The sequence below is a fragment of the Nomascus leucogenys genome, chromosome 15 (assembly GCF_006542625.1).
Source record: "Nomascus leucogenys isolate Asia chromosome 15, Asia_NLE_v1, whole genome shotgun sequence".
NCBI lineage: Eukaryota > Metazoa > Chordata > Mammalia > Primates > Hylobatidae > Nomascus > Nomascus leucogenys.
This window is the reverse complement of record NC_044395.1, coordinates 45,260,182-45,271,004: the sequence shown is the minus strand read 5'-3', so window position 1 is coordinate 45,271,004 and position 10,823 is coordinate 45,260,182. Positions and strand designations below refer to the sequence as shown.

Genomic DNA, 10,823 nt, shown 5'->3' with positions numbered 1-10,823 from the left:
CCTCCTGACATTTGCTGGCACTTGTTTTGTACAATAACAATAGTGCTATTATCATTATTGTTATTACTCCTATTATGCCAGTGCATTAGACGGTCCCCAGAAGGGAGAGAAGGTAATTGGCTCCCATCACCCTAAGCAGCACTATTGGGTACAATGTACAAATAGCTTAAAATTAAAGGCTGGCATCAGAGCCTGTTCAGTCTGTAATGGATTACTAAATGAGCACAGACTTACCTACTGCCATCAACACCTTCCGGAAATCATTTGCAAACAGGACAGATAATTTCGTATCTGATTCAGGTTAATTGCCCTATTTTCCTGCCTCCCTGCTCACAAAGGGCCCCCATGGGATTGAACTCTGCAAAGTTTCCCAAATCAACTTCAGCGGGCAAACGTTCCTACTGGGAGCTAATGAGGGGTCATCATCATCTTCTCGGACCTAAACCCAGACTTGACCATCTGCAAAGCATTCTTCATGACCAAGTCATTCAGATCCCTTATCCCTGACTTTGCTATCCGGTGGAGGAGGAACATCTGCCGCTCACTCAGTGTATGGTTTAGGGGGTGCGCAATGGAGATGGGGTCTCCCCCTTGGCATCTCTGTTGTGGATAGGGCCCCATACTGGAGCAGGAGGTTTATACAGTCTGGCCGGCCCATAGCTGCAGCCACATGCAGTGGTGTCCTGCCCAGGGGGAATCTACTGAGGCAGCTGGCTCCTGTAAAATAAGAACATTGGCCGGAAGGAAGACATGTGGAGGGGGAGCACAGGAGGGGTCCAGGGCTGTGACGGGAGTGCTCCTCAGGGAAGTCCTGCTGCCTGGCCCAGCTCCTGTACTGCCCTGCCTCCAGTCCATTCCTCTGGCAGCAGCCAGTGATCTTTTCAGAATGCCCATATCAAACTCCTGCTCAGATCCATCACTGCCATCCCACTGCCTGTGGGGTGATGTTCTAGGTCTTTCCCACTCACTCTCACCCTACCTTCCCATTACTGTTCCAGCATTCCTTCCTGCCATACTCTCCTCCCCAACCCCACCACCAAGGCACCAATTATACCTACCTTCCACCTTCACCCCAAAAACACACCCTGCTCTGCATCGTGCCCCAGGCCCATTCACAACATTCTCACCCATTTTATTCTGGGCTAAATCTGACCTTTCTTTAGGCTTCATTTCTTTCCTTGGGAAAATCTTCCTTAGTTCTCCCACCCCATGAAACCTCCTGTATAAGCTCAATAGACACTCTACATCTTCACAACACCGTGTACACCATTGACTATGGAATTATTTATAATAATCTACTGACTTCCCCTCATAAACTCCAGGAAGGCAGAAAACACACACATCTGGCTTGTTGCTGTTCTCATCCCGAGCACGTAGCTCAGTGCCTGCAGAAGACAGGCACTTGGGAAATGACACAATGGGCAGCCTGACTCACAGACAGATTTCACTTCAGTTAAATTCCCCACCGCCTCCTGCAGATGGATGGGCTAATGACAGGTGTCCAATATGGAGTTGTTGAATTGAATCAAATTCTGGATAACAAATATGACACAGAGAACAAGGCAATTCAATTAAATTCAGCTGACATTTCGGTAGCCAGTTTTTATGAGCTCCAGCTGGTTGGTGAGGTAAAATTTTAAATAGGCTCTTAGAACACTAGTGTCGACCATGACACCTCCCCCCAGCAGCTGTCTGCAGAGGACAGAAAACTTTGCAAAGCTGGCTGTAATTTTTTAACTGGTGCCTTCAAGTACATCACAGTTCCATCAGCGTGAAAATGACTTTTTATGAGCTTAAAGGACTGCTGGGCTGTGCAAAGCCCATATTTCATTTTACAACAAGAAAAGAGCAGACAGGCAGTGAAGGAAGGAAGGAGAATATTGTTGAGGTAAGCTTTACCCATCACAGAGGTTTACACACCCGATGCGCGGCCTGATCATCCGGCCCAGAAGTCCGAGATGTTTTCCACCTTGCTCGGTGTAAGTGGGAAATATAGCAATGACTGAGCTGAGAGAGTCTAGAGCCAAGGCTGTGAGTAGGAAAGAAAGGGGTCTAATTTGGAGGCAAGTTGATACAGGAGACCCTTGGGAAAGGCCCCTCCTGGGCCCAAACCATTGAACAAACACCATGTAACATGTTCTCCCTTTTTCCAAGGAAGCTGGTGGTCTGGGCTGTTACAGCTGTTCTCTATGGTCTTCCACTTCACACTGAGTGGTCTGCATCTCCATCAGTGGGCATCTTTTCCCAAAAAGATCTCACATCCAGGGAGGATAGAGTGTACACCTATGGAATATTATGGAAAGCTCTTTAATTTGGAGACAATGTTGGCTAAGGCTTCTGTTTCTATCTATCAAGAGAGCCAGAGAGAGAGAGAGAGAGAGAGAGGAAGGAGGCCCTTAAGTGGAGGTGGGGTGAAAAGAGAGTTCAGCATGAATGTCTTATGAGAAAATAATAATGAGGCTTGGAGAAGGGAGAATAGTGAGCCTGCCATCCACCACAGAGCTATGCTGGCTGGAGGGTGGACTATTTTGGGGTTTTTCTAGTGTGTGTGTGTGTGTGTGTGTGTGTGTGTGTTTTGTAGTCTCCTGTCTCAGCCTCCTGAGTAGCTGGGACTACAGGTACACGCCACCACACCCAGCTATTTTTTTTATTTTTAGTAGAGACGGGGTTTCACCAGGCTGGTTGGCCAGGCTGGTTGTGAACTCCTGACCTCATGTGATCTGCCCGCCTCAGCCTTCCAAAGTGCTGAGATTACAGGTGTGAGCCACCGTGCCTGGCCAGGGGCTAGACCATTTTGGACCATTGCAGCATCCTAATTTCATGCGAGGCTGGAAATCACGCAGACAGCATGGGAATATTCCCAGCAATGTATCTGGTGAGAAATGAATCAGGAATCCTTTGTAGCTGCCCCCTGTGTGTTGGGTCCTGAAATTTCTGCCTCACTGAAGCAGAAAGAATCTTCTCGAGACCTGGTGAAGAGAAGGAGGGCAGCCTCTGACTAGCGTGCCCTAAGATACTTGCCTAGACAGGGAGTGAGTGGCCCCATGGGGACCCTGATTGGTAGCGGACAAGACACAGGTCCAGGAAACCACTGCTGGAAGGACCGGGAACACAAGGCACTCTGTTCTTTCTACCTGCAAAAAATCCCAACTCATGAATGTAGCAAGATTTCTACCAGAATTACCGTGTTCTAGAAGGTACTGCACAGCATCAAAGTGGCCTCTGTGTGAGGCCACATACAACGCCACAAACGCCCTCTGAGACATCCACTGCTTCCACTTCTCACCCTCAAAATGTTCTGAATTTGCAGTTCAGTAGAAGGAATCTTCAGTAAGCCCGAGACAAGATAGCCGGGCAAGATAAGAGGAGTTTGAGTTATTCTCAAAAGCGTGGCTACATTTTGCTGGACAGCTGATGAGGCATGCTCAGGGGAAGGCTTGCTTGAATGTCACATTAAGGCTCATGATGGGAAAAGAGAGGTGCAAACCCTCACTGAAAAGCTGAGAAACACTCAGGACAGGATGGGGAGGCCATGATTTAACACTTTATACATGTTCAGGAAATACGAATTCGCCATCAGTCAGGCTCAGAACGCAGGAAGATCTTCCTGTCGATGTTTTGAAGAGAGAAAATAGCTTTGCCGGGTGTCCACAGGAAGGAGGTTGAAGCCACTGAGGAAGACACCAGCCAATACAAATGGCCTCCCAGAGGGTGACAGGCATCTCTTGGAGACCTACTCTGGCCTTCCCATCTATTTGTGTGCCCATTGTCTCCATTAGGTTTCAGAGCAAGCCGAACACGCACAGGTGAACAGCCCGGTCATGTAACCACCTCGTAGTGAATTAAGTCTTTGAGCCTGGGAGGAAGGCTATGGGTTCCCCCAGGGAGGATACTCTGCCCTGACATGGGAGTCAGGACTGGGGCAGCGGGAGGAGCAGAATCAAGGCGAGGATGACGGCAATTCTGACAACCTCAGACAGCAGGGAGGTGACCCCTGCAGCCAGAGCAAGAGCCAGAAAACCAAGAATGGACCACACTGCTGGTGACAAAGGGGAGGGAGATAGAAGGGGCAGAGGAGAGTGCAGAGGAGAAGAAGCGGGAGGGACTGGGAGGAGATGTGTCAGGGCTGGGACAGGGCCCCATCCTGCCCACCCTCCCTGCCAAGGCTGCCTCCTGCCACACTTGCCCCGAGCCCACCCACTCTTCCAAGAGCGCCAATCCCAGCCCCTGCTACACCTAGCCTTCCCTGACCCCTTTCTCAGCAAAGAAACTCCGTCTCATCTTCTCCAGGAGCACACAGCTTTCCATCTGAATTTCTTTTCTAGGAAGAATATAGCATTGCCCCTCGTGTCACAGTGATTCATCTTCCCTGTTGGGTACACATCTGGTTTCTATCCTCCTGCTCCCCACTGCCCACCCCTAGAGCCCAGCTGAGAGGCCAGCAGGAGCCCTGGAGGACAGAGCGCCAGCCGCTCACCTCAGGAACAAAGGGTCTCTCCCCCCGGAACCAGGCAGCACCTGACGGAGGCATGTACCACAGCCCCGAGCTCTCAGCTGTATGTTTCTCAGTTATCTGGAGTTCTCCTCTCAGTATTAAATTAGATTTCCAACCTTATCACTTATGAATAGAAACGTGCTGCCTCGACTCCTTTGCGGGGGTGGGGTGGGGCGGTAAGTGGGTTATAAATCACAAATCGATAAACCCAGCAAAATGGTAAACCCAAGGACTGAAGGCAAACCCTCGGTGCGGTATTTCATAATTATGGCACGGCTCATCGTTCTCTCTTCCCTGCTCTGAAACTGTTACTCAGATATCAGTATTAAAGACTTTTCCCCCCTACAATTTACGGTTGCTTTGGAACGTATAATATCCATTTAAAGAAGCATGAAAACACCTTGCTGGGATCCGCTTCCACAGCCGCCAGACCAAGTTCTGTCCAACCGTCATGATGCCAGATACATAATGAAATAATCCCTCCAGGAACAACATCATGGAGCTTCAGGGTAGTGTCATCCATCAAAACTCCTGCAGGGAATAATTTTTTTTCTTTTAAAAAATTGGGTATTAAAGATAAACTACTACATTGGTTAAGACATTACCTGACCTTGAGTGCCACAAAGATAATTTTAGAAATATCGAATACGAATCTCATTTGATGGTGCCACGTGGGTCTGTCTGTTGTCGGTAATGCTTTTTAGAAAATAAATTTGGTTCAGCTCAAATGGAAGCTGAACAAAATCACAATGCCAACGATTTATAAAATTCTGTAATTATAACTTGTCCTATTGTGAAAAGGCACATGAGTCAGTAAAGTCATTTTATGAGGCAAACTCTACAAATAGAATAACTTAAACCTGAAGTAACCAGTCATTAGACACACAGCACAATGTGGTTATACAAGTCATATAGGGTAAACCAAAATACTCTTGGATAATGTCATTACCTGGCTAAAGAGGTGACAATGACAAAAAATTGTTGGATCTTTCTAATTGAAGCCTGGGAGGGATTTTTCCACCTTGGCACTGCTGACAGTTTAAACTGGGTAACTCCTTGTGGCAGGGGCGCCTCCTCATCCGGTGTTCACAGCTTCCCGGCCTCTACCCACTAGACGCTAGCAGCACGTTCACCAAATCAAGACAATCAAAAATTCTTCCAGGCCCAGCACGGTGGCTTATACCTGTCATCTCAGCACTTTGGGAGGCTGAGGTGGGCAGACTGCGCCCAGGAGTTGCCCTGGGCAACATGGCAAAAACCCGTCTCTACAAAAAATACAAAAATTATCTGGGCCTGATGGCTCGCACCTGTGGTCCCAGCTACTCAGGAGGCTGAGGTGGGAGGATCACCTGAGCCTAGGAGGCAGAGGTTGCAGTAAGCCAAGATTGCACCACTGCATTCCAGCCTGGGCAATAGAGTGAAACCCTGTCTCAAAAAAAAAAAAAAAAAAAGTCTCCAGACACTGCCAAATGGGCTCTGGGGGAGAAAATCTCCCTAGCTGAGAGCCGATGTGATGTAAGGAGCTAATGCTGACATCCACCCCAGTTTGGACTTGGAGTACCAGAGCTCCTTAGGCCTCATGCTTTCTTTATGAGCAATGCCACCAACATCGAGTCTCAGTTCCGCCCAGGTGACACAGTCTATATTCCAACTGAGTGGGATTCATGAGTTTTCTGGTTTCATGATTGACTGCTTTGTGCTTATGTACTAGGTACTTAGTGATTACTTGGTGCCCAGACCCAGTACCTATATTCTTTCATCCTCAAGACAGCCCTCCAAGGTAGGTTTGTTATCTCCATCTGCTGATGAGCAAACGGAGGCTCACATAGCCTGTAAACAGCCACCCCAGTGCTGGCACCAGACCTGCCTCCCTCCAGGGCCACTGGCTTCTCACTCTTGGCTCTATGAGCACCAATTTGCTACCAGAAGCTCAGGATGGTAGATGTCAAGAGGGAATAGTGATCAGCAAATCTGTTAATTAGTGTCCTATTTGTGGTTCAGACACAGAGAATAATCGGTAATTAGTCTAAGTAAGACAACTTGACTCCCTACAACTTTGAAAATATTGAGTAAGCTGTGTTTTGCTGAGACATGCAAGAGTACAACTCCCACATGCTGAACAGCCCCTATAGAAATCGGAGTACATCCTCTCTTTATAGACAGGCAGCCACTGCCTTGGACTTAGACAAATACTAATTATCACCAGCTAAATAAATTATCAAAGTTGACAATAGACGTGTAAGGGCAACCCTGGCACACGGATTTGCTCACCCCTTTTAGATCTGTGTATCTCAAGGTTTTCACACATGATCTCATTTGATCTCCCCCCGCCCCAAATTTTGAGGTGTGTAGGAGAGGCCTCAGAGGATTATTTATAGGCAGTAGCCCAAATTTCTTCTAATAATGAGTAGCACTTTCTGTCTTTCTTGTTTGCCACCCACAGCAAGGACTACAACAGCAGAGAGAGGTCGAGCTTCTAACAGTTGCTAAGTGCCTGTTGAGTGATAGCACTGTGACATCAGTGTTAAGTCACCCCCTCTCTCATGCTCTCTCTTAGCTCTCTTGGATTAATAGCCCTGCGTAGCTCATCAGCGAAAATAAATGAACAGAAGGGGTGCCAGGCACTTGTAGTTGAGGATACACAATTTTCCAATTACTTGTTTGGGAACTCATTACTAAGTCCTTCAACAACTCTCCTCACTTTTAATATGTTAAATACAGACTAGGCTCAAAACACATTTCTTTCCAAATAAAGCCTCAAAAATGCCCAAGAGCATCTTCCAAACACTCCTATAGGAAAATAAATATGTCAGGAAAAATGCTTAACCTATTTTAAAGAGTGCAAAGAAGGTATTTTGGCCTTCACTGTGCGTTTTGAGTTTCCTGCATCATTTCTGTCCAGAGGCGGAAACGGCTCTGAGAATTCTAGAGCTGGTTTCTCTGTGTTACGGATTAGGAAACTGAGCCCAGAAGGGCAGTGTCTGGCAGCACCAAGCCCATGGAGGCAGGCTGCTTTCAGATCTGTCTCCGTCGCTCCCCAGCCCCTGCAGTACAGCTGCAGTCTCTCTGCAATATCAGCTGTTCACATTCTCTGTGCAGCAGCTCAGAGATTTTTTCTATATCCTCATTTTCTTGAAGTGTGTTGCATTGATTTCAAGCAGATGGGGAGATGATGGAGCCGAGGGACTTTGATTCTGTTCTCATATCCTAAATATTGTAGGGAATCGGGATAGGGAAACCACGCCCTCATGTCAGGGAAGGAGACTGATGGAAGGAGAGATGAGCTCTAGGGTGCCTGGCCTCCACTGGGTATCTGCCACATGGGACTTGTCTGGAGTGGGGCCCTTGGGGTCCTAATTCAGTCACAGGGAACTTTTGGTTCTGGGTTCTGATTCCGGCTGGGCTAGCTTTGAGCTCCCAATGTGAACAAGGACACAGCTTGGAATTTGGGGTTCTGATATGTACTGGGTTAGTGCCAGTATTTGGGGTTCAAACGTAGATAGCAGCATTTGCTTTGAGACTCGGGTTCTTTTGAGGGCAGTTTACTCTGGATTTGGGGTTCTGATTAAAGTAAGGTTCACTGTCTGTTTGGGGGTCCTGATGTGAAAAGGTCTGTTCTGGGATTTGGAGTCCTCGTATGGGCAGGACTCGTTTTGGGATGTGGGGATCTGATGTAGCCCCGAGCAGTGTGGCATTTGGAGGGTAGGAATCCAGCACATCTGCCCTGAGATTTGGGGGTCTTCACGATGATAAAATCTGCTCCAAAATTTGGGCTCCTGCTATATGCAGGGTTTGGTCTGGAATTTGGGGTTCTGGTATAAATAAGGTTGGCTGAAGGATTTGGGTTACATATACAAGAAAAGTTTGCTTTGAGATTTGGGGTACTCATGGAGGCAAGGTTTGGTTTGAACCTTGACTTCTTGACATGGACACGGCCGGCTTCAACCTTGGAGTGCTGATGTAGACACGGTTTCATATCTGGGGGTTCAGATATGGGTGGGTTTGACTTGAGCTTTGGGGTCCTGTTGTGGACAGAGTTTGTTTCATTCTTTGGAGCCCTTATGAAGACACTGTGAGGGGATTTGGGTTCTGGTATGATCATGGTGAGCTCGGTAACTGCCTTTCAGATGTGAGCAGAGTTGGCTTTGAATTTGGGGTCCATATGTGGGCAGGGTTCATTTGGGGCTCTGTCATCCTTATGTAGACAGAAGTGGCTAATGGACTGGGGTTCAGATGCACAAATGGTTAATTGGAGACTGGGGGGTCCAGAATTGGGCAATTGAGGGTCATGACATGGGTAGAGTCTGCTCTGGGATTTAGGGTTCTGTTATGGCCAGGCATAGCTTCAGGGTTTGAGGCTCAAACATGGGCAGAATTTGCATAGAGATATATGGGGTCTTGAGGCGGGTAGCGTTTGTTCCAGATTTTGGCATCCTTGTGTGGACATGGTTGTGGAGGATTCGGGGTTCTAATAGTCACATAATTTGTCTGGCAATTTAGGATTTCAGATTTAGCCAGGTTTGTTCTTGGTTTTGGGGTCCTAAACGGGACAGAGTTTGTTTCAGCTTTGACCTCTTTGCGTGGACACAGTTGTTGGAGGATCTGGGGTTCTGAGGTTGTAGTCATGGTTAGCCTAGAGATTAGTGGTTGTCTTGGGCTGGTTTGTTGATTTTGGGGTCCTGAGATGGACAGGGTTTGTTTTGATTTGGCATCCTTGCAAGACAAAAGTGGATGGAAAATCTGGTGTTCTGAGGTAGTCATGGGTAGCCTGGAGATTTGGGGTTCAGTTGGGCATATTTGCTCTGGATTTTGGGGTCCTGAGGTGGTTTGTTCAAGCCCTGACATCCTGGGGGGGATGTGGTAGCTGGAGGATTTGGTTAGCCTAGAGATTTGGGGTTTGGTGTTGGGCAGTTTTGTTCTGGATTTGTGGGTCTTGAGGTCAGCAGGGTTTGTTTCAGGTTTGGCATGCTTGCGTGGACATGGTTGGCTAGAGGATTTGCGGTTCTAATTTTCTCAAGACCAGCATGGAGAAGGACTTGGGGTTTGCTTTGAGTTTGGGGTACTGACATGGCAGGCTTGCCCTGTGTTTGGGGGTTCTGCTGAGGACAGGCTTTGTTTCAGACAAGTCTTACATGAACAGAGTTGGCTTTGGGACTTGGGCTCCTTATGAAGACATGGGGAGCCTGAGGGTCTGGCTTCTGGGGGGTTCCCGGCTTGGACAGGATTTGCTCAGGGTTGGCAGATGCAGCCCGATCCAGGCAGGACCTGCTTGTGGATTAGGGTCCTGCTGTGGACAAGGTTTGCCTTGATTGGGAGTCCAATTTGAACACCGTGTGTTTGAGATTGGAAAGTCCCTCTGGGGCCAGGACCCTAAGTGGCCCTTCCATCTGGGTTTCAGGACGGCTGGGTTTCAGGGGTTTGCTTTGACATCTGGGGTTTCTAACGTTAAGCAGGCTTCCCTTTGGGAATCCACTTCAGAAGTGGACAGGGTGCCCTTGCATGTGTCCAGGGAAGGAGTCAGGGCAGGAGCCACCTTCGTCGAGGTACTGGAGCCGCTGGAGTTTGAAGGGGATGCCGACCATCAGGTCCAGCTCCTCTTTGAGCTCCCGTAGGGTCATGTCGCCGCGGCAGTTTGCCACTCGGAACATCTCCCCCATCTCCTCCAGCCACACCCGCAGGACGAAGACGTCAAGGGCCAAGTCGGGTAACGCGCTGGCGGCCTTCGGGTCACCGACGAGCCGCTGGCTCCGGCCACGGGCACAGGCCGAGGGCTGCGCGGGAAGAGCCCGTGAGCCCGCCCTGGGCCCGCCGCACCCCTGCGCCCCTGCCCGCGCACCGCTCCTGCGTCCCGCATTGGGGTGCAGGCGAGAGGCGCCCCGCGTTGGCCTCGCCGCCCGCGCTCCGCCCGCCCCGGCAGCCGCCCGCCTCATAGCCCAGCCGCGGCCGCGCCTCATCAGCGACTCGAGTGAGGTGACCACGCGTCATCGCCGCCCCCGCCCTGAAGCCCCACGGCGGGCCCATGCGCCCCCCGCCCCACTGTGCTGCCCAGACCCCTCTGGGACCGCCCCCTCCAGACGCAAGGCGAGGCCCCTCCCTGCCTGCCGCCCGAGCCCCCAGGGAGACCGACGGGCGGGCGGCCCCCCAAGGTCCCGCAGTCCTTTCCCAATCCACGATGAACAAAGACGCAGTTTCACGTGGCCGCGGGAGACGGTTCTTAAATAATGGAACAGGACATAGGTGCTTCCCAGAGCAACCGGGAGATTTATTGATAAATACAGAGACATCGCCGGGCGGCCACGCTCCGACGACCGGCACTGGGCCCCCGTCC

At 49.7% G+C, this 10,823-nt stretch overlaps 1 pseudogene; it reads right to left on the bottom strand.

The window, feature by feature from the left end:
• Positions 1–408: 408 nt before the first annotated feature.
• LOC105739143 lies at positions 409–10,449 on the bottom strand (annotated as a pseudogene).
• Between the last annotated feature and the right edge of the window lie 374 nt (positions 10,450–10,823).